This window comes from Primulina tabacum, chromosome 10 (genome assembly GCF_025594145.1).
Source record: "Primulina tabacum isolate GXHZ01 chromosome 10, ASM2559414v2, whole genome shotgun sequence".
Taxonomy (NCBI): Eukaryota; Viridiplantae; Streptophyta; class Magnoliopsida; order Lamiales; family Gesneriaceae; genus Primulina; species Primulina tabacum.
Genome location: NC_134559.1, coordinates 39,330,879 through 39,351,902, shown reverse-complemented (window position 1 = coordinate 39,351,902; position 21,024 = coordinate 39,330,879). Strand labels below are relative to the sequence as shown.

Below are 21,024 nucleotides of genomic sequence, written 5' to 3'. Positions count from 1 at the left end.
CGCCAGCTCATTGCGGAGTAATGAGTCTCGTTTGTTTGCCCGTTTACAATCAAATTAGGCTACAATTTTGTCCAAATCTGGCAGTGCCCGAGCTACGTTGATTTCACATGTCTTATCTGGTCCTGATCGAGATTCAGATGATTTGAGCCGAAAATCGTCTGTCAACAAGTAATGAAAACCATGAAGTTAAGCGTTCTGGCGCGATGACAGAGTTAGGATGGGTGACCTCCCTGGGAAGTCCTCGTGTCGCGACCGTTTACGTAAATTATGGATAAAACAGTCAAAATAATTGTTTTTAATGAGTTAACCATCTCCGGAGTAATCTACGTCATGCCCTTCCGCACAAAACCGGCTTACGAAAACAAAACTCGCTAAATGTTCCCAGAAAATAGAAAAAAAAATAAGAAGAAGAAAATAGCGAATGTAAAGCTATTATTATGCTTGGGATACGATAAAATGGAACCGGAATCAAATTTCGGACTTCCTAAACGGATTTTTCGAGGAAACAGAAGCTTAACAGAAGCGGAAAATCGTAAATTAGAGGGATTTAGAGAAGAAATTCGGCCTAAAATCTTGCCAGCTCATTGCGATGTAATGAGTCTCGTTCGTTTGCCCGTTTACAATCAAATTAGCCTACAATTTTTTCCAAATCCGGCAGTGCTCGAGCTACGTTGATTTCACTTGTCTTATCTGGTCCTGATCGAGATTCAGATGATTTGAGCCGAAAATCGTCTGTCAACAAGTAATCAAAATTAGAAAAACACGAAAAGGGGTGCAAAACGAGGACTTCCCAGGGGGTCAACCATCCTAGTACTGCTCTCGCCCAAGCACGATTAACTTCGGAGTTCTGATGGGATCCGGCGCATTAGTGCTGGTATGATCGCACATGACATTGAGTGGGATGTTTATTCTTATATCCCTCGAGTACGTGTGGAGCGGGCGGCGATGGACAACACGAGGCACTGCTCTCGCCCAATCAAAACTATGAAGTTAAGCGTTCTGGCGCGATGGCAGAGCTAGGATGGGTGACCTCCCTGAGAAGTCCTCGTGTCGCGATCGTTTACGTAAATTATGGATAAAACAGTCGAAATAATTGTTTTTAATGAGTTAACCGTCTCCGGAGTAATCTACGTCATGCCCTTCCGCACAGAACCGGCTCACGACAACAAAAATCGCTAAATGTTCTCAGAAAATAGAAAAAAAAAAGAAGAAGAAAATAGCGAATGTAAAGTTATTATTATGCTTGGGATTCGATAAAATAGAACCGGAATCGAATTTCGAACTTCCTAAGCGGATTTCTCGAGGAAACGGAAGCTTAAACGAAGCAGAAAATCGCAAATTAGAGGATCTTAGAGAAGGAATTCGGCTAAAATCTCGCTAGCTCATTGCGGAGTAATGAGACTCGTTCGTTTGCCCGTTTACAATCAAAATAGGCTACAATTTTGTCCAAATCCGGCAGTGCCCGAGCTACGTTGATTTCACATGTCTTGTCTGGTCCCGATCGAGATTCAGATGATTTGAGGCGAAAGTCGTCTGTCAACAAGTAATCAAAAATAGAAAAACACGTAAAGGGGTGCAACACGAGGACTTCGCAGGGGGTCACCCATCCTATTACTGCTCTCGTCCAAGCACGCTTTACTTCGGAGTTCTGATGGGATCCGGTGCATTAGTGCTGTTATGATCGCACCCGACATTGAGTGGGATGTTTATTCGTATATCCCTCGAGTACGGGTGGAGCGGGCGGCGATGGACAACATGCGGCACTGCTCTCGCCAAATCAGAACCATGAAGTTAAGCGTTCTGGCGCGACGGTAGAGCTAGGATGGGTGACCTCCGTGGGAAGTCCTCGTGTCGCGATCGTTTACGTAAATTATGGCTAAAACAGTAGAAATAATTGTTTTTAATGAGTTAACCATCTCCGGAGTAATCTGCGTCATACCCTTCCGCACAGAACCGGCTCACGACAACAAAAATCATTAAATGTTCCCTGAAAATAGAAAAAAATAATAATAATAGGAAAATAGCGAATGTAACTCTATTATTTTGCCTGGGATACGATAAAATGAAACCGGAAATGAATTTTGGACTTCGTAAGCGTATATATCGAGGAAACAGAAGCTTAAAAGAAGCGGAAAATCGCAAATTAGAAGGTCTTAGAGAAGAAATTCGGCTAAAATCTCGCCAGCTCATAGCGGAGTAATGAGTCTCGTTCGTTTGCCCGTTTAAATCTAATTAGGCTACAATTTTGTCCAAATCCGGCAGTGCCCGAGCTACGTTGATTCACACGTCTTATCTGGTCACGATCGAGATTCAGATGATTTGAGCCGAAAATCGTCTGTCAAGAAGTAATCAAAAATAGAAAAACATGAAAAGGGGTGCCACACGAGGACTTCCCAGGGGGTCCATCACCCATTCTAGTACTGCTCTCGCCCAAGCACGCTTAACTTCGGAGTTCTGATGGAATTTGGTGCATTAGTGCTGGTATGATCGCACCCGAAATTGAGTGGGATGTTTATTCTTATATTCCTCGTGTACGTGTGGAGCGGGCGACGATGGACAACACGCTACACTGCTCTCGCCCAATCAGAACCATGAAGTTAAGCGTTCTGGCGCGATGGCAGAGCTAGGATGGGTGACCTCCCTGGGAAGTCCTCGTGTCGCGATCGTTGACGTAAATTATGGATAAAACATTCGAAATAATTGTTTTTAATGAGTTAACCGTCTCCGGAGTAATCTGCGTCATACCCCTCGCACAGAACCGGATCACGACAACAAAAATCACTATATGTTCCAAGAAAATAGAAAAATAATTAAGAAGAATAAAATAGCGAATGTAAAGCTATTATTATTCCTGGGATACGATAAAATGGAACCGGAATCGAATTTCGAACTTCCTAAGCGATTTTCTCGAGGAAACGGAAGTTTAACAGAAGCGGAAAATCGCAAATTAAAGGGTCTTAGAGAAGGAATTCGGCTAAAATCTTTCCAACTCATTGCGTAGTAATGAGTCTCGTTCGTTTGCCCGTTTACAATCAAATTAGGCTACTATTTTGTCCAAATCCGGCAGTGCCCGAGCCACGTTGATTTCACATGTCTTATCTGGTCCCGATCGAGATTCAGATTATTTGAGCCGAAAATCATCTGTCAACAAGTAATCAAAAATAGAAAAACACGAAAAGGGGTGCAACACGAGGACTTCCCAGGGGTCACCCATCCTAGTACTGCTCTCGCCAAAGCACGCTTTACTTCGGAGTTCTGATGGGATCAGGTGCGTTAGTGCTGGTATGATTGCACCCGACATTGAGGGGGATGCTTATTCTTATATCCCTCGAGTACGTGTGGAGCGGGCGACGATGGACAACACGCGGCACTGCTCTCGCCCAATCAGAACCATGAAGTTAAGAATTCTGGCGCGATGACAGAGCTAGGATGGGTGACCTCCTTGGGAAGTCCTCGTGTCGCGACTTTTACGTAAATTATGGATAAAACAACCGAAATAATTGTTTTAAATGAGTTAACCGTCTCCGGAGTAATCTACGTCATACCCTTCCGCACAGAACCGGCTCACGACAACAAAAATCGCTAAATGTTCCCAGAAAATAGGAAAAAAATAAGAAGAAGAAAATAGCGAATGTAAAGCTATTATTATGCCTGGGATACGATAAAATTGAACCGCAAGCTTAACAGAAGCGGAAAATCGCAAATTAGAGGGTTTTAGAGAAGGAATTCGGCTAAAATCTCGCCAGCTCATTGCGGAGTAATTTGTCTCGTTCGTTTGCCCGTTTACAATCAAATTAGGCTACAATTTTGTCCAAATCAGGCAGTGCTCGAGCTACGTTGATTTCACATGTCGTATCTGGTCCCGATCGAGATTCAGATGATTTTAGCCGAAAATCGTCTGTCAACAAGTAATCAAAAATTGAAAAACACGAAAAGGGGTGCAACACGAGGACTTCCCAGGGGTCACCCATCCTAATACTGCTCTCGTCCAAGCACGCTTTACTTCGGAGTTCTGATCGGATCCGGTGCATTAGTGCTGGTATGATCGGAGTACGTGTGGAGCGGGCGGCGATGGACAACACGCGGAACTGCTCTCGCCCAAATGGAACCATGAAGTTAAACGTTCTGGAGCGATGGCCGAGCTAGGATGGGTGACCTCCTTGGGAAGTCCTCGTGTCACGACCATTTAAGTAAATTATGGATAAAACAGTCGAAATAATTCTTTTTAATGAGTTAACCGTCTCCGGAGTAATCTGCGTCATACCCCTCGCACAGAACCGGCTCACGACAACAAAAATCGATAATTGTTCCCAGAAATTAGAAAAAAATAAGAAGAAGAAAATAGCGAATGTAAAGCTATTATTATGCATGGGATACGATAAAATGGAACCGGAATCGAATTTCGGACTTCCTAAACGGATTTCTCGAGGAAACGGAAGCTTAACAGAAGCGGAAAATTGCAAATTAGAGGGTCTTAGAGAATGAATTCGGCTAAAATCTCGCCAGCTCATTGCGAAGTAAGGAGTCTCGTTCGTTTGCCCGTTTACAATAAAATTAGGCTACAATTTTTTCCAAATTCGGCAGTGCCCGAGTTACGTTGATTTCACATGTCTTATCTGGTCCCGATCGAGATTCAGAGGATTTGAGCCGAAAATCGTTTGTCAACAAGTAATAAAAAAAAGAAAAACACGAAAACGGGTGCAACACGAGGAGTTCGTAGGGGGTCACCCATCCTAGTACTGCTCTCGCCAAGCACGCTTTACTTCGGAATTCTGATGGGATCCGGTGCATTAGTGCTGGTATGATCGCACCCGACATTGAGTGGGATGTTTATTCTTATATCCCTCGAGTACGTGTGGAGCGGGCGACGATGGACAACACGCGGCACTGCTCTCGCCCAATCAAAACCATGAAGTTAAGCATTCTGGCGCGATGGCAGAGCGAGGATGGGTGACCTCCCTGGGAAGTTCTTGTGTCGCGACCGTTTACGTAAATTAAGGCTAAAACCGTAGAAATAATTGTTTTTAATGATTTAACAGTCTCCGGAGTAATCTGGGTCATACCCTTCCGCACAGAACCGGCTCACAACAATAAAAATCGCTAAATGTTCCCGGAAAATAGAAAAATAATTAAGAAGAATAAAATAGCGAATGTAAAGCTATTATTATTCCTTTGATACAATAAAATGGAACCGGAATCGAATTTCGGACTTCCTAAGCGAATTTCTCGATGAAACGGAAGCTTAAAAGAAGCGGAAAATCGCAAATTAAAGGGTCTTAGAGAAGGAATTCGGCTAAAATCTCGCCAGCTCATTGCGGAGTAATTAGTCTCGTTCGTTTGCCCGTTTACAATCAAATTAGGCTACAATTTTGTCCAAATCCGGCAGTGCCCGAGCTATGTTGATTTCACATGTCTTATCTGGTCCCGATCGAGATTCAAATGATTTGAGCCGAAAATCGTCTGTCAACAAGTAATCAAAAATAGAAAAACACGAAAAGGGGTGCAACACGAGGACTTCGCAGGGGGTCACCCATCCTCTTACTGCTCTCGCCCAAGCACGCTTTACTTCGGTGTTCTGATGGGATCCGGAGCATTAGTGCTGGTATGATCGCACCCGACATTGAGTGGGATGTTTATTCTTATATCCCTCGAGTACGTGTGGAGCGGGCGGCGATGGACATCATGCGGCACTGCTCTCGCCCAATCAGAACCATGAAGTTAAGCGTTCTGGCGCGATGGCAGAGCTAGGATGGGTGACCTCCGTGGGAAGTCCTCGTGTCGCGACCGTTTACGTAAATTATGGCTAAACAGTTGAAATAATTGTTTTTAATGAGTTAACCATCTCCGGAGTAAACTGCGTCATACCCTTCCGCACAGAACCGGCTCACGACAACAAAAATCATTAAATGTTCCCAGAAAATTGAAAAAAAAATAAGAATAAGAAAATAGCGAATGTAAATCTATTATTATGCCTGGGATACGATAAAATGAAACCGGAAATGAATTTTGGACTATGTAAGCGGATTTTTCGAGGAAACGGAAGCTTAACAGAAGCGGAAAATCGCAAATTAGAGGGTCTTAGAGAAGGAATTCGGCTAAAATCTCGCCAGCTCATTGCGGAATAATGAGTCTCGTTCGTTTGCCCATTTACAATCTAATTAGGCTACAATTTTGTCCAAATCCGGCAGTGCCCGAGCTACATTGATTTCACATGTCTTATCTGATCACGATCGAGATTCAGATGATTTGATCCCAAAATCGTCTGTCATCAAGTAATCAGAAATAGAAAAACATGAAAAGGGGTGCAACACGAGGACTTTCCAGGGGGTCACCCATCCTAGTTCTGCTCTCGCCCGAGCACGCTTAACTTCGGAGTTCTGATGAGATCTGGTGCATTAGTGCTGGTATGATCGCACCCGACATTGAGTCGGATGTTTATTCTTATATCCCTCGCGTACGTGTGGAGCGGACGGCGATGGACAACACGCGGCACTGCTCTCGCCCAATCAGAACCATGAAGTTAAGCGTTCTGGCGCGATGGCAGAGCTAGGATGGGTGACCTCCCTGGGAGGTCTTCGTGTCGCGATCGTTTACGTAAATTATGGATAAAACAGTCGACATAATTGTTTTTAATGAGTTAACCGTCTCCGGAGTAATCTGCGTCATACCCTTCCGAACAAAACTGGTTCGCGACAACAAAAATCGCTAAATGTTCCCAGAAAATAGGAAAAAAATAAGAAGAAGAAAATAGCGAACGTAGAGCTATTATTATGTCTGGGATACGATAAAATGGAACCGAAATCGAATTTCGAACTTCCTAAGAGGATTTCTGGAGGAAACGGAAGCTTAACAGAAGTGGAAAATCGCAAATTAGAGGGTCTTAGAGAAGGAATTCGACTAAAATCTCGTCAGCTCATTGCAGAGTAATGAATCTCCTTCGTTTGCTAGTTTACAATCAAATTAGGCTGCAATTTTTTCCAAATCCTGCAGTGCCCGAGCTACGTTGATTTCACATGTCTTATCTGGTCCCGATCGAGATTCAGATGATTTGAGCCGAAAATCGTCTGTCAACAAGTAATCAAAATAGAAAAACACGAAAAGAGGTTCAACACAAGGACTTCCCAGGGGGTCACCCATCCTAGTACTGCTCTCGCCCAAGCACGCTTAATTTCGGAGTTATGATGGGATCCGATTCATTAGTGCTGGTATGATCGCACCCGACATTGAGTGGGATGTTTATTCTTATATCCCTCGCGTACGTGTGTGGCAGGCGGCGATGGACAACACGCGGCACTGCTCTCGCCCAATCAGAACCATAAAGTTAAGCGTTCTGGCGCGATGGCAGAGCTAGGATGGGTGACATCCCTAGGAAGTCCTCGTGTCGCGACAATTTTCGTAAATTATGGATAAAACAGTCGAAATAATTGTCTTTAACGAGTTAACCGTTTCCGGAGTAATCGGCGTCATACCCTTCCGCACAGAACCGGCTCACGACAACAAAAATCTCTAAATGTTCCCAGAAAATAGGAAAAAAATAAGAAGAAGAAAATAGCGAATGTAAAGCTTTTATTATGCCTGGGATACGATAAAGTGGAACCTAAATCGAGTTTCGGACTTTCTAAGCAGATTTCTCGAGGAAACGGAAGCTTAATAGAAGCGAAAAATCTCAAATTAGAGGGTCTTAGAGAAGGAATTTGGCTAAAATCTCGCAAGCTCATTGCGGAGTAATGAGTTTCGTTCGTTTTCCCGTTTACAATCTAATTAGGCTACAATTTTGTTCAAATCCGGCAGTGCCCGAGCTAGGTTGATTTCATTTGTCTTATCTGGTCACGATCGAGATTCAGATGATTTGAGCCAAAAATCTTCTGTCAACAAGTATTCAAAAATAGAAAAACACGAAAAGGGGTGCAACACGATGACTTCCCAGGGGGTCACACATCCTAGTACTGCTCTTGCCCAAGCACGCTCAACTTCGGAGTTCTGATGGGATCCAGTGCATTAGTGCTGGTATGATCGCACCCGACATTGAGTGGGATGTTTATTCTTATATCCTTCGAGTATGTGTGGAGCGGGCGACGATGGACAACACGCGGCACTGCTCTCGTCCAATCAGAACCATGAAGTTAAGCGTTCTGGCGCGATGGCAGAGCTAGGATGGGTGACCTCCCTGGGAAGTCCTCGTGTAGCGATCGTTTACGTAAATTATAGATAAAACATTCTAAATAATTGTTTTTAATGAGTTAATCGTATCCGGAGTAATCTGGGTCATACCCTTCCGCACAGAACCGGCTCACGACAACAAAAATCGCTAAATGTCCCCAGAAAATAGGAAAAAAATAAGAAGAAGAAAATGGCGAATGTAAAGCTTTTATTATGCCTGAGATACGATAAAGTGGAACCGAAATCGAATTTCGAACTTCCTAAGCGGATTTCTCGAGAAAACAAAAGCTTAACAGAAATGGAAAATCGTAAATTTGAGGGCCTTAGAGAAGTAATTTGGCTAAAATCTCGCAAGCTCATTACAGAGTAATGAGTTTCATTCGTTTGCCCGTTTACAATCTAATTTGGCTACAATTTTGTCCAAATCCGGCAGTGCCCGAGCTAGGCTGATTTCACATGTCTTATATGGTCACGATTGAGATTCAGATGATTTGAGCCGAAAATCGTCTGTCAACAAGTATTCAAAAATAGAAAAACACGAAAAGGGGTGCAACACGAAGACTTCTCAGGGGGTCACACATCCTAGTACTGCTCTCGCCGAAGCACGCTTAACTTCGGAGTTCTGATGGGATCCAGTGCATTAGTGCTAGTATGATCGCACCCGACATTAAGTGGGATGTTTATTCTTATATCCTTCGAGTATGTGTGGAGCGGGCGGCGATGGACAACACGCGGCACTGCTCTCGTCCAATCAGAACTATGAAGTTAAGCGTTCTGGCGCGATGGCAGAGCTAGGATGGGTGACCTCCCTAAGAAGTCCTCGTGTCGCGACCGTTTACGTAAATTATGGATAAAACATTCGAAATAATTGTTTTTAATGAGTTAACCGTCTCCGGAGTAATCTGGGTCATATCCTTCCGCACAGAACCGGCTCACGACAACAAAAATCGATAAATGTTCCAGAAAATAGGAAAAAAATAAGAAGAAGAAAATAGCGAATGTAAAGCTTTTATTATGCTTGGGGTACGATAAAGTGGAACCGAAATCGAATTTCGGACTTGCTAAGCGGATTTCTCGAGGAAACGGAAGCTTAACAGAAGCGGAAAGTCGCAAATTAGAAAGTCTTAGAGAAGGAATTCGGCTAAAATCTTGCCAGCTCATTGTGGAGTAATGAGTCTCGTTCGTTTGCCCATTTACAATCTAATTAGGCTACAATTTTGTCCAAATCCGGCAGTCCCCGAGCTACGTTGATTTCACGTGTCTTATTTGGTCGCAATCGAGATTCAGATGATTTGAGCCAAAAATCGTCTGTCAACAAGTAATCAAAATTAGAAAAACACAAAAAGAGTGCAACACGAAGACTTCCCAGGGGGTCACACATCCTAGTACTGCTCTCGCCCAAGCACGCTTAACTTCGGAGTTCTGATGGGATCCAGTGCATTTGTGCTGGTATGATTGCACCCGACATTGAGTGGGATGTTTATTCTTATATCCTTCGAGTATGTGTGGAGCGGGCGGCGAGGGACAACACGCGGCACTGCACTCGTCCAATCAGAACCATGAAGTTAAGCGTTCTGGCGCGATGGCAGAGCTAAGATGGGTGACCTCCCTGTGAAGTCCTCGTGTCGCGACTGTTTACGTAAATTATGGATAAAAAATTCGAAATAATTGTTTTTAATGAGTTAACCGTCTCCGGAGTAATCTGGTTCATACCCTTCCGCATAGAACCGGCTCACGACAACAAAAATCGCTAAATGTTCCCAGAAAATAGGAAAAAAGTAAGAAGAAGAAAATAGCGAATGTAAAGTTTTTATTATGCCTGGGATACGATAAAGTGGAACCGAAATCGAATTTCGAACTTACTAAGCGGATTTCTCGAGGAAACGGAAGCTTAACAGAAGCGGAAAATATCAAATTAGAGGGTCTTAGAGAAGAAATTCGGCTAAAATCTCGCCAGCTCATTGCGGAGTAATGAGCCTCGTTCGTTTGCCCGTTTACAATCAAATTAGGCTACAATTTTGTCGAAATCCGCAGTGCCCGAGCTACGTTGATTTCACATGTCTTATCAGGTCCCGATCGAGATTTAGATGATTTGAGCCGAAAATAGTCTGTCAACAAGTAATCAAAAATAGAAAAACACGAAAAGGGGTGCAACACGAGGACTTCCCAGGGGGTCACCCATCCTAGTACTGCTCTCGCCCAAGCACGCTTAACTTCGGAGTTCTGATGGGATCCGGTGAATTAGTGCTGGTATGATCGCACCGGACATTGGTTTATTCTTATCTCCCAAGAGTACGTGTGGAGAAGGCGACGATGGACAACACACGGCACTGCTCTCGCCCAATCAGAACCATGAAGTTAAGTGTTCTGGCGCGATGGCAGAGCTAGGATGGGTAACCTCCCTGGGAAGTACTCGTGTCGCGACCGTTTACGTAAATTATGGATAAAACAGTCGACATAATTGTTTTTATTGAGTTAACCGTCTCCGGAGTAATCTACGTAATACCCTTCCGCACAGAACCGGCTCACGACAACGAAAATCGCTAAATGTTCCCAGAAAATAGGAAAAAAATAAGAAGAAGAAAATAGCGAATTTAAAGCTTTTATTATGCCTGGGATATGATAAAGTGGAACCGAAATCGAATTTCGAACTTCCTAAATGGATTTCTCGAGGAAACGGAAGCTTAACAGAGGCGGAAAATCGTAAATTAGAGGGTCTTAGAGAAGGAATTTGGCTAAAATATCGCAAACTCATTGCGAAGTAATGAGTTTCGTTCGTTTACCCGTTTACAATCTAATTAGGCTACAATTTTTTCCAAATCCGGCAGTGCCCGAGCTACGTTGATTTCACATGTCTTATTTGGTCACGATCGAGATTAAGATGATTTGAGCCGAAAATCGTCTATCAACAAGTATTCAAAAATAGAAAAACACGAAAAGGGGTGCAACACGAAGACTTCCCAGGGGGTCACACATCCTAGTACTGCTCTCGCCCAAGCACGCTTAACTTCGGAGTTCTGATGGGATCCAGTGCATTAGTGCTGGTATGATCGCACCCGATATTGAGTGGGATGTTTATTCTTATATACTTCGAGTATGTGTGGAGCGGGCGGCGATGGACAACACGCGGCACTGCTCTCGTTCAATCAGAACCATGAAGTTAAGTGTTCTGGCGCGAAGGCAGAGCTAGGATGGGTGACCTCCCTGGAAAGTCCTTGGTCGCGACCGTTTACGTAAATTATGGATAAAACATTCGAAATAATTGTTTTTAATGAGTTAACCGTCTCCGGAGTAATCTACGTAATACCCTTCTGCACAGAACCGGCTCACGACAACAAAAATCGCTAAATGTTGCCAGAAAATAGGAGAAAAATAAGAAGAAAAAAATAGCGAATGTAAAGCTTTTATAATGCTTGGGATACGATAAAGTGGAACTGAAATCGAATTTCTAACTTCCTAAGCGGATTTCTCGAGAAAACGGAAGCTTAACAGAAGCGGAAAATTGCAAATTAGAGGGTCTTAGAGAAAGAATTCGGCTAAAATCTCGCCAGCTCATTGCGGAGTAATGAGTCTCGTTCGTTTGCCCGTTTACAATTTTGTCCAAATCCGGCAGTGCCCGAGCTACGTTGATTTCACATGTCTTATCAGGTCCCGATCGAGATTCAGATGATTTGAGCCGAAAATCGTCTGTCAACAAGTAATCAAAAATAGAAAAACACGAAAAGGGGTGCAACACGAGGACTTCCCAGGGGGTCACCCATCCTAGTACTGCTCAAAACCAAGCACGCTTAACTTCGGAGTTCTAATGGGATCCGGTGAATTAGTGCTGGTATGATCGCACCGGACATTGAGGGGATGTTTATTCTTATATCCCAAGAGTACGTGTAGAGAAGGCGACGATTGACAACACGCGGCACTGCTCTCGCCTATTCAGAACCATGAAATTAAGCGTTCTGGCGCTATGGCAGAGCTAGGATGGGTAACCTCCCTGGGAAGTACTCGAGTCGCGACCGTTTAGTAAATTATGGATAAAACAATCGAAATAATTGTTTTTAATAAGTTAACCTTCTCCGGAGTAAACTACGTAATACCCTTCTGCACTGAACCTGTTAACGACAACAAAAATCGCTAAGTATTCCCAGAAAATAGAAAAAAATAAGAAGAAGAAAATAGCGAATGTAAAGCTATTATTATGCCTGGGATAAGATAAAATGGAACCGGAATCGAATTTCGGACTTCCTAAGCGGATTTATCGAGGAAACGGAAGCTTAACAGAAGCGGAAAATCGCAAGTTAGAGGGTTTTAGAGAAGAAATTCGGCTAAAATCTCGCCATTTCATTGCGAAGTAATGAGTCTCGTTCGTTTGATCGTTTACAATCAAATTAGGCTACAATTTTGTCCAAATCCGGCAGTGCCCGAGCTACGTTGATTTCACATGTCTTATCAGGTCCCGATCGAGATTCAGATGATTTGATCCGAAAATCGTTTGTCAACAAGTAATTAAAAATAGAAAAACAAGAAAAGGGGTGCAACACGAGGACTTCCCAGGGGGTCACCCATCCTAGTACTGCTCTCGCCCAAGGCATGCTTAACTACGGAATTTTGATGAGATCCGGTGAATTAGTGCTGGTATGATCGCACCGGACATTGAGTGGATGTTTATTCTTATATCCCAAGAGTACGTGTGGAGAAGGCGACGATGGACAACACGCGGCACTGCTCTCGCCCAATCAGAACCATGAAGTTAAGCGTTCTGGCGCAATGGCAGAGCTAGGATGGGTGACCTCCATGGGAAGTCCTCGTGTCGCGATCGTTTACGTAAATTATGGATAAAACAGTCGAAATAATTATTTTTAATGAGTTAACCATCTCCGGAGTAATCTGCGTCATACCCTTCCGCACAGAACCGGCTCACGACAACAAAAATCGCTAAATGTTCCCAGAAAATAGGAAAAAAATAGGAGGAAGAAAATAGCGAATGTAAAGCTATTATTTTGCCTGGGATAAGATAAAATGGAACTGGAATCGAATTTCGGACTTCCTAAGCGGATTTATCGAGGAAACGAAAGCTTAACAGAAGCGGAAAATCGCAAATTAGAGGGTCTTAGAGAATGAATTCGGCTAAAATCTCGCCAGCTCATTGCGGAGTAAGGAGTCTCGTTCGTTTGCCCGTTTACGATCAAATTAGGCTACAATTTTGTGCAAATCCGGCAGTGCCCGAGCTACGTTGATTTCACATGTCTTATCAGGTCCCGATCGAGATTCAGATGATTTGAGCCGAAAATCGTCTGTCAACAAGTAATCAAAAATAGAAAAACACGAAAAGGGGTGCAACACGAGGACTTCCCAGGGGGTCACCCATCCTAGTACTGCTCTCGCCCAAGCACGCTTAACTTCGGAGTTCTGATGGGATCCGGTGAATTAATGCTGGCATGATCGCACCGGACATTGAGTGGATGTTTATTCTTATCTCCCAAGAGTACGTGTGGAGAAGGCGACGATGGACAACACACGGCACTGCTCTCGCCCAATCAAAACCATGAAGTTAAGTGTTCTAGCGCGATGGCAGAGCTAGGATGGGTAACCTCCCTGGGAAGTACTCGTGTCGCGACCGTTTACGTAAATTATGGATAAAACAGTCGACGTAATTGTTTTTAATGAGTTAACCGTCTCCGGAGTAATCTACGTAATACCCTTCCGCACAGAACCGGCTCACGACAACGAAAATCGCTAAATGTTCCCAGAAAATAGGAAAAAAATAAGAAGAAGAAAATAGCGAATTTAAAGCTTTTATTATGCCTGGGATACGATAAAGTGGAACCGAAATCGAATTTCGAACTTCCTAAGTGGATTTCTCGAGGAAACGGAAGCTTAACAGAGGCGGAAAATCGCAAATTAGAGGGTCTTAGAGAAGGAATTTGGCTAAAATATCGCAAACTCATTGCGGAGTAATGAGTTTCGTTCGTTTACCCGTTTACAATCTAATTAGGCTACAATTTTTTCCAAATCCGGCAGTGCCCGAGCTACGTTGATTTCACATGTCTTATTTGGTCACGATCGAGATTAAGATGATTTGAGCCAAAAATTGTCTATCAACAAGTATTCAAAAATAGAAAAACACGAAAAGGGGTGCAACACGAAGACTTCCCAGGGGGTCACACATCCTAGTACTGCTCTCGCCCGAGCACGCTTAACTTCGAAGTTCTGATGGGATCCAGTGCATTAGTGCTGGTATGATCGCACCCGATATTGCGTGGGATGTTTATTCTTATATACTTCGAGTATGTGTGGAGCGGGCGGCGATGGACAACACGCGGCACTGCTCTCGTCCAATCAGAACCATGAAGTTAAGTGTTCTGGCGCGAAGGCAGAGCTAGGATGGGTGACCTCCCTGGAAAGTCCTCGTGTCGCGACCGTTTACGTAAATTGTGGATAAAACATTCGAAATAATTGTTTTTAATGAGTTAACCGTCTTCGGAGTAATCTACGTAATACCCTTCTGCACAGAACCGACTCACGACAACAAAAATCGCTAAATGTTGCCAGAAAATACGAGAAAAATAAGAAGAAGAAAATAGCGAATGTAAAGCTTTTATAATGCTTGGGATACGATAAAGTGGAACCGAAATCGAATTTCTAACTTCCTAAGCGGATTTCTCGAGAAAACGGAAGCTTAACAGAAGCGGAAAATTGCAAATTAGTGGGTCTTAGAGAAAGAATTCGGCTAAAATCTCGCCAGCTCATTGCGGAGTAATGAGTCTCGTTCGTTTGCCCGTTTACAATTTTGTCCAAATCCGGCAGTGCCCGAGCTACGTTGATTTCACATGTCTTATCAGGTCCCGATCGAGATTCAGATGATTTGAGCCGAAAATCGTCTGTCAACAAGTAATCAAAAATAGAAAAACACGAAAAGGGGTGCAACACGAGGACTTCCTTGGGGGTCATCCATCCTAGTACTGCTCTCGCCCAAGCACGCTTAACTTCGGAGTTCTGATGCGATCCGGTGCATTAGTGCTGGTATGATCGCACCGGACATTGAGGGGATGTTTATTCTTATATCCCAAGAGTACGTGTAGAGAAGGCGACGATTGACAACACGCGGCACTGCTCTCGCCTATTCAGAACCATGAAATTAAGCGTTCTGGCGCTATGGCAGAGCTAGGATGGGTAACCTCCCTGGGAAGTACTCGTGTCGCGACCGTTTAGTAAATTATGGATAAAACAATCGAAATAATTGTTTTTAATAAGTTAACCTTCTCCGAGGTAAGCTACGTAATACCCTTCTGCACTGAACCGGCTCACGACAACAAAAATCGCTAAGTATTCCCAGAAAATAGAAAAAAATAAGAATAAGAAAATAGCGAATGTAAAGCTATTATTATGCCTGAGATAAGATAAAATGGAACCGGAATCGAATTTCGGACTTCCTAAGCGGATTTATCGAGGAAACGGAAGCTTAACAGAAGCGGAAAATCGCAAGTTAGAGGGTTTTAGAGAAGAAATTCGGCTAAAATCTCGCCAGTTCATTGCGAAGTAATGAGTCTCGTTCGTTTGTCCGTTTACAATCAAATTAGGCTACAATTTTGTCCAAATCCGGCAGTGCCCGAGCTACGTTGATTTCACATGTCTTATCAGGTCCCGATCGAGATTCCGATGATTTGATCCGAAAATCGTCTGTCAACAAGTAATTAAAAATAGAAAAACAAGAAAAGGGGTGCAACACGAGGACTTCCCAGGGGGTCACCCATCCTAGTACTGCTCTCGCCCAAGGCATGCTTAACTACGGAATTCTGATAAAATCCGGTGAATTAGTGCTGGTATGATCGCACCGGACATTGAGTGGATGTTTATTCTTATATCCCAAGTGTACGTGTGGAGAAGGCGACGATCGACAACACGCGACACTGCTCTCGCCCAATCAGAACCATGAAGTTAAGCGTTAGGGCGCAATGGCAGAGCTAGGATGGGTGACCTCCATGGGAAGTCCTCGTGTCGTGATCGGTTACGTAAATTATGGATAAAACAGTCGAAATAATTATTTTTAATGAGTTAACCATCTCCGGAGTATTCTGCGTCATACCCTTTCGCACAGAACCGGCTCACGACAACAAAAATCGCTAAATGTTCCCAGAAAATAGGAAAAAAATAGGAGGAAGAAAATAGCGAATGTAAAGATTTTATTATGCCTGGGATACGATAAAGTGAAACCGAAATCGAATTTCGAACTTTCTAAGCGGATTTCTCGAGGAAACGGAAGCTTAACAGAAGCGGAAAATCACAAATTAGAGGGTCTTAGAGAAGGAATTCGGCTAAAATATCGCCAGCTCATTGCGGAGTAATGAGTCTCATTCGTTTGCCCGTTTACAATCAAATTAGGCTACAATTTTGTCTAAATCCGGCAGTGCCCGAGCTACGTTGATTTCACATGTCTTATCTGGTCCCGATCGAGATTCAGATGATTTGAGCCGAAAATCGTCTGTCAACAAGTAATCAAAAATAGAAAAACACGAAAAGGGGTGCAACACTAGGACTTCCCAGGGGGTTACCCAACCTAGTACTGCTCTCGCCCAAGCACGCTTAACTTCGGAGTTCTGATGGGATCCGTTGAATTAGTGCTGGTATGATTGCACCGGACATTGAGTGGATGTTTATTCTTATATCCCAAGAGTACGTGTGGAGAAGGCGACGATGGACAACACGCGCCACTTCTCTCGCCCAATCAGAACCATGAAGTTAAGCGTTCTGGGAAGTACTCGTGTCGCGACCGTTTACGTAAATTATGGATAAAGCAGTCGAAATAATTGTTTTTAATGAGTTAACCGTCTCCGGAGTAATCTACGTAATACCCTTCTGCACAGAACCGGATCACGATCACAAAAATCGCTAAGTATTCCAAGAAAATAGAAAAAAATAAGAAGAAAAAAATAGCGAATGTAAAGCTATTATTATGCCTGGGATAAGATAAAATAGAACCGGAATCGAATTTCAGACTTCCTAAGCGGATTTCTCGAGGAAACGGAAGCTTAACAAAAGCGGAAAATCGCAAATTAGAGGGTTTTAGAGAAAAAATTCGGCTATAATCTCGCCAGCTCATTGCGGAGTAATGAGACTCGTTCGTTTACCCGTTTACAATCAAATTAGGCTACAATTTTGTCCAAATCCGGCAGTGCCCGAGCTACGTTGATTTCACATGTCTTATCTGTTCCCAATCGAGATTCAGATGATTTGAGCCGAAAATCGTCCGTCAACAAGTAATCAAAAATAGAAAAACACGAAAAGGGGTGCAACACGAGGACTTCCCAGGGGGTCACCAATCCTAGTACTGCTCTCGCCCAAGCACGCTTAACTTCGGAGTTATGATGGGATCCGGTGCATTAGTGCTGGTAGGATCGCACCCGACATTGAGTGGATGTTTATTCTTATATCCTTTGAGTATGTGTGGAGCGGGCGGCGATGGACAACACGCGGCACTGCTCTCGTCCAATCCGAACCATGAAGTTAAGCGTTCTGGCGCGATGGCAGAGCTAGGATGGGTGACCTCCCTTGGAAATCCTCGTGTCGCGACCGTTTACGTAAATTATGGATAAAACTGTCGACATAATTGTTTTTAATGAGTTAACCGTCTCCGGAGTAATCTGGGTCATACCCTTCCGCACAGAACCGGCTCACGACAACAAAAATCGCTAAATATTCCCAGAAAATAGAAAAAAAATAAGAAGAAAAAAATGGCGAATGTAAAGTTATTATTATGCCTGATATAAGATAAAATGGAACCGGAATCGAATTTCAGACTTCCTAAGCGGATTTCTCGAGGAAACGGAAGCTTAACAGAAGCGGAAAATCGCAAATTCGAGGGTTTTAGAGAAGAAATTCGGCTAAAAGCTCGCCAGCTATTATTATGCCTGGAATAAGATAAAATGGAACCGGAAACGAATTTCGGACTTCCTAAACGGATTTCTCGAGGTAACGGAAGCTTAACAGAAGCGGAAAATCGTAAATTTGAGGGTCTTAGAGAAGAAGATCGGCTAAAATCTCGCCAGCACATTGCGGAGTAATGAGTCTCGTTTGTTTACCCATTTACAATCAAATTAGGCTACAATTTTGTCCAAATCCGGCAGTGCCCGAGCTACGTCGATTTCACATGTCTTATCTGATCCCGATCGAGATTCAGATGATTTGAACCGAAAATCGTCTGTCAACAAGTAATCAAAAATAGAAAAACAGGAAAAGGGGCGCAACACGAGGACTTCCCAGGGGGTCACTCATCCTAGAACTGCTCTCGCCGAAGCAAGCTTAACTTCGGAGTTCTGATGGGATCTGGTGCATTAGTGATGGTATGATCGCAACCGGCATTGAGTGGATGTTTATTCTTATATCCCTCGAGTACGTGTGGAGCGGGCGACGATGGACAACACGCGGCACTGCTCTCGCCCAATAAGAACCATGAAGTTAAGCTTTCTGGCGCGATGGCAGAATTAGGATGGGTGAAATCCATGGGAAGTCCTCGCGTCGCGACCGTTTACGTAAATTATGGCTAAAATAGTCGAAATAATTGTTTTTAATGAGTTAACCGACTCCGGAGTAATCTGCATCATACCCTTATGCACAGAACCGGCTCACGACAACAAAAATCGCTAAATGTTCCATGAAAATAGAAAAAAAAAATAAGAATAAAAAAATAGGGAATGTAAAGCTATTATTATGTTTGGGATACGATAAAATAAAACCGGAAGCGAATTTCGGACTTCCTAAGCGGATTTCTCGAGAAAACGGAAGCTTAACAGAATCGGAAAATCGCAAATTAGAGGGTTTTAGAGAAGGAATTCGGCAAAAATCTCGCCAGCTCATTGCGAAGAATGAGTCTCGTTCGTTTGCCCGTTTACAATCAAATTAGGCTACAATTTTGTCCAAATACGGCAGTGCTCGAGCTACGTTGATTTCACGTCTTATCTGGTCCCGGTCGAGATTCGGAGGATTTGAGCCGAAAATTGTCTGTCAACAAGTAATTCAAAATAGAAAAACACGAAAAGGGGTACAACATTAGGGGGTCACCCATCCTAGTACTGCTCTCTCCCAAGCACGCTTAACTTCGGAGTTCTGGTGGAATCCGGTGCATTATTGCTGGTATGATCGCACCCGAAATTAAGTGGGATGTTTATTCTTATATCCTAGAGTACGTGTGGAGCGGGCGGCGATGGACAACACGCGGCACTGCTCTCGCCTAATCAGAACCATGAAGTTATGCGTTTTGGCGCGATGGTGGAGCTAGGATGGGTGACCTCCCTGGGAAGTCCTCGTGTCGCGACCGTTTACGTAAATTATGGATAAAACAGTCGAAATAATTGTTTTTAATGAGTTAACCGTCTCCAGAGTATTCTACGTAATACGCTTCCGCACAGAACCGGCTCACGACAACAAAAATCGCTAAATGTTCCTAGTAAATAGAAAAAAAATAAGAAGAAGAAAATAGCGAATGTAAAGCTATTATTATGCCTGGGATACGATAAAATGGAACCGAAATCGAATTTTGGACTTCCTAAGCGGATTTCTCGAGGAAACGAAAGCTTAACAGAAGCGGAAAATTGCAAATTAGAGGGTCTTAGAGAAGGAATTCGGCTAAAATCTCTCCAGCTCATTGCGGATTAATGAGTTTTGTTCGTTTGCCCGTTTACAATCAAATTAGGCTACAATTTTGTCCAAATCCGGCAGCGCCCGAGCTACGTTGATTTCACGTCTTATCTGGTATAGATCGAGATTCAGATGATTTGAGCCGAAAATCGTATGTCAATAAGTAATCAAAAATAAAAAAACACGAAAAAGGATGCAACACGAAGACTTCCCAGGGGGGTAACCGGTGCATTAGTGCTAGTATGATCGCAACCGACATTGAGTTGGTAGTTTATTCTTATATCCCTCGAGTACGTGTGGAGCGGGCGGCGATGGACAACACGTGGCACTGCTCTCGTCAAATCACAAACATGAAGTTAAGCGTTCTGGCGCGATGGCAGAGCTAAGATGGGTGACCTCCCTGGGAAGTCCTCGTGTCGCGACCGTTTACGTTTATTTTGGCTAAAACAGTCGAAATAATTGTTTTTAATGAGTTAACCGTCTCTGGAGTAATCTGCGTCATACCCTTCTGCACAGCACCGGCTCACGAGAACAAAAATCGCTAAATGTTCCCAAAAAATAGAAAAAAATAAGAAGAAGAAAGCGAATGTAAAGCTATTATTATGCCGGGGATACGATAAAATGGAACCGGAATAGATATTCGGACTTCCTAAGCAGATTTCTCTAGGAAACGGAAGCTTAACAGAAGCAAAAAATCGCAAATTAGAGGGTCTTAGAGAAGAAATTCGGCTAAGACCGTTTACAATCAAATTAGGCTACGATTTTGTCTTGTCCAAACCCAACAGTGCCCGAGTTACGTTGATTGCACGTCTTATTTGGTCTCGATCAAGATTCAGAAGATTTGAGCAGAAAAACGTCTTTCAACAAGTAATCAAAAATAGAAAAACACGGAAAGGGGTGCAACACGAGGACTTCCCAGGGGGTCACCCATCGTAGTACTGCCTCTCGCCCAAGCACGCTTAACTTCGGAGTTCTGATGGGATCCGGTGCTTTAGTGCTTGTTTGATCGCACCAAACATTGAGTGGGATGTTTATTCTTATATCCCTCGAGTACGTGTGGAGCGGGCGGCGATGGACAACACGCTGCACTGCTCTCGCCCAATCAGAACCATGAAGTTAAGCGTTTTGGCGCGATGGCAGAGCTAGGATGGGTGACGTCCCTGGGAAGTCCTCGTGCCGTGACCTTTTAAGTAAATTATGGCTAAAACAGTCGAAATAATTGTTTTTAATGAGTTA

At 43.5% G+C, this 21,024-nt stretch overlaps 20 non-coding genes and 5 pseudogenes across 20 annotated transcripts; all 25 read right to left on the bottom strand.

Annotated features, from left to right (window-relative positions):
- Nucleotides 1-769: 769 nt before the first annotated feature.
- Nucleotides 770-888, bottom strand: LOC142516615 (5S ribosomal RNA). The gene has a single exon (XR_012812401.1). It is a non-coding gene; the product is annotated as a 5S ribosomal RNA (ribosomal RNA).
- A 682-nt stretch (nt 889-1,570) lies between these two features.
- On the bottom strand, nt 1,571-1,689 carry LOC142506404 (5S ribosomal RNA). Its single transcript, XR_012804698.1, has one exon. It is a non-coding gene; the product is annotated as a 5S ribosomal RNA (ribosomal RNA).
- A 683-nt stretch (nt 1,690-2,372) lies between these two features.
- LOC142510449 (5S ribosomal RNA) lies at nt 2,373-2,495 on the bottom strand. The gene has a single exon (XR_012808559.1). It is a non-coding gene; the product is annotated as a 5S ribosomal RNA (ribosomal RNA).
- Nucleotides 2,496-3,178: 683 nt separating this feature from the next.
- On the bottom strand, nt 3,179-3,296 carry LOC142506783 (5S ribosomal RNA). The gene has a single exon (XR_012805062.1). It is a non-coding gene; the product is annotated as a 5S ribosomal RNA (ribosomal RNA).
- A 639-nt stretch (nt 3,297-3,935) lies between these two features.
- On the bottom strand, nt 3,936-4,053 carry LOC142511533 (5S ribosomal RNA; annotated as a pseudogene).
- A 642-nt stretch (nt 4,054-4,695) lies between these two features.
- LOC142508993 (5S ribosomal RNA) lies at nt 4,696-4,813 on the bottom strand. The gene has a single exon (XR_012807187.1). It is a non-coding gene; the product is annotated as a 5S ribosomal RNA (ribosomal RNA).
- A 684-nt stretch (nt 4,814-5,497) lies between these two features.
- LOC142516978 (5S ribosomal RNA) lies at nt 5,498-5,616 on the bottom strand. The gene has a single exon (XR_012812744.1). It is a non-coding gene; the product is annotated as a 5S ribosomal RNA (ribosomal RNA).
- Nucleotides 5,617-6,299: 683 nt separating this feature from the next.
- LOC142517312 (5S ribosomal RNA) lies at nt 6,300-6,418 on the bottom strand. The gene has a single exon (XR_012813065.1). It is a non-coding gene; the product is annotated as a 5S ribosomal RNA (ribosomal RNA).
- A 682-nt stretch (nt 6,419-7,100) lies between these two features.
- Nucleotides 7,101-7,219, bottom strand: LOC142509929 (5S ribosomal RNA). The gene has a single exon (XR_012808074.1). It is a non-coding gene; the product is annotated as a 5S ribosomal RNA (ribosomal RNA).
- A 683-nt stretch (nt 7,220-7,902) lies between these two features.
- LOC142508475 (5S ribosomal RNA) lies at nt 7,903-8,021 on the bottom strand. Its single transcript, XR_012806686.1, has one exon. It is a non-coding gene; the product is annotated as a 5S ribosomal RNA (ribosomal RNA).
- A 683-nt stretch (nt 8,022-8,704) lies between these two features.
- Nucleotides 8,705-8,823, bottom strand: LOC142506347 (5S ribosomal RNA). Its single transcript, XR_012804641.1, has one exon. It is a non-coding gene; the product is annotated as a 5S ribosomal RNA (ribosomal RNA).
- Nucleotides 8,824-9,504: 681 nt separating this feature from the next.
- On the bottom strand, nt 9,505-9,623 carry LOC142515944 (5S ribosomal RNA). The gene has a single exon (XR_012811764.1). It is a non-coding gene; the product is annotated as a 5S ribosomal RNA (ribosomal RNA).
- Nucleotides 9,624-10,305: 682 nt separating this feature from the next.
- Nucleotides 10,306-10,424, bottom strand: LOC142513071 (5S ribosomal RNA). Its single transcript, XR_012809037.1, has one exon. It is a non-coding gene; the product is annotated as a 5S ribosomal RNA (ribosomal RNA).
- Nucleotides 10,425-11,099: 675 nt separating this feature from the next.
- On the bottom strand, nt 11,100-11,218 carry LOC142514618 (5S ribosomal RNA). The gene has a single exon (XR_012810505.1). It is a non-coding gene; the product is annotated as a 5S ribosomal RNA (ribosomal RNA).
- Nucleotides 11,219-11,884: 666 nt separating this feature from the next.
- On the bottom strand, nt 11,885-12,003 carry LOC142507205 (5S ribosomal RNA). The gene has a single exon (XR_012805467.1). It is a non-coding gene; the product is annotated as a 5S ribosomal RNA (ribosomal RNA).
- A 680-nt stretch (nt 12,004-12,683) lies between these two features.
- On the bottom strand, nt 12,684-12,803 carry LOC142510971 (5S ribosomal RNA; annotated as a pseudogene).
- Nucleotides 12,804-13,485: 682 nt separating this feature from the next.
- LOC142514482 (5S ribosomal RNA) lies at nt 13,486-13,604 on the bottom strand. Its single transcript, XR_012810372.1, has one exon. It is a non-coding gene; the product is annotated as a 5S ribosomal RNA (ribosomal RNA).
- Nucleotides 13,605-14,286: 682 nt separating this feature from the next.
- On the bottom strand, nt 14,287-14,405 carry LOC142516581 (5S ribosomal RNA). Its single transcript, XR_012812368.1, has one exon. It is a non-coding gene; the product is annotated as a 5S ribosomal RNA (ribosomal RNA).
- Nucleotides 14,406-15,072: 667 nt separating this feature from the next.
- Nucleotides 15,073-15,191, bottom strand: LOC142516591 (5S ribosomal RNA). Its single transcript, XR_012812378.1, has one exon. It is a non-coding gene; the product is annotated as a 5S ribosomal RNA (ribosomal RNA).
- A 680-nt stretch (nt 15,192-15,871) lies between these two features.
- LOC142511386 (5S ribosomal RNA) lies at nt 15,872-15,991 on the bottom strand (annotated as a pseudogene).
- A 682-nt stretch (nt 15,992-16,673) lies between these two features.
- LOC142506740 (5S ribosomal RNA) lies at nt 16,674-16,792 on the bottom strand. Its single transcript, XR_012805022.1, has one exon. It is a non-coding gene; the product is annotated as a 5S ribosomal RNA (ribosomal RNA).
- A 646-nt stretch (nt 16,793-17,438) lies between these two features.
- On the bottom strand, nt 17,439-17,557 carry LOC142517244 (5S ribosomal RNA). Its single transcript, XR_012812999.1, has one exon. It is a non-coding gene; the product is annotated as a 5S ribosomal RNA (ribosomal RNA).
- Nucleotides 17,558-18,389: 832 nt separating this feature from the next.
- Nucleotides 18,390-18,508, bottom strand: LOC142511919 (5S ribosomal RNA; annotated as a pseudogene).
- A 669-nt stretch (nt 18,509-19,177) lies between these two features.
- Nucleotides 19,178-19,298, bottom strand: LOC142512817 (5S ribosomal RNA; annotated as a pseudogene).
- Nucleotides 19,299-20,682: 1,384 nt separating this feature from the next.
- Nucleotides 20,683-20,802, bottom strand: LOC142506365 (5S ribosomal RNA). The gene has a single exon (XR_012804659.1). It is a non-coding gene; the product is annotated as a 5S ribosomal RNA (ribosomal RNA).
- Between the last annotated feature and the right edge of the window lie 222 nt (nt 20,803-21,024).